A 438-nucleotide genomic window follows, 5' to 3' on the forward strand; every position below is an offset into this window, starting at 1 on the left:
TTTGCTTTGTTTTTGTTTTTTTTCATCTCCTCGCCGGATTTTTACAAATGCCCTTCATCTTCATAATCAAAATAAATTATGAGATTATTTCACCTAATTGTTGAACATAAATAATCTCAAGTAGGTTTCTTTCTTATGAATCACAAGCGGTTTAAGTTTTCCTAAACGGTTTCTCCTTTCTTTCCTCGTCTTCCTCGTTTTCTTCTTCTTCTTCTTCTTCTTCTTCTTCTTCTTCTTCTTCTTCTTCTTCTTCTTCTTCTTCTTCTTCTTCTCTTCTTTATTCGTCGTCAAGCTCTTGGTATGTTTGTTACTCATGGTATAAAAATGTGCAACGGTAAACTGCGACCACCGGTCCTCAAAATAGCTACAATCATTGTTGATTGGGATGGTTCCTGATTACACTGGGTGACAAGAGCGAGCGACTGAACCAGAATTTAT

The sequence above is a fragment of the Octopus bimaculoides genome, chromosome 2, assembly GCF_001194135.2.
Source record: "Octopus bimaculoides isolate UCB-OBI-ISO-001 chromosome 2, ASM119413v2, whole genome shotgun sequence".
In the NCBI taxonomy this organism is placed as follows: Eukaryota; Metazoa; Mollusca; class Cephalopoda; order Octopoda; family Octopodidae; genus Octopus; species Octopus bimaculoides.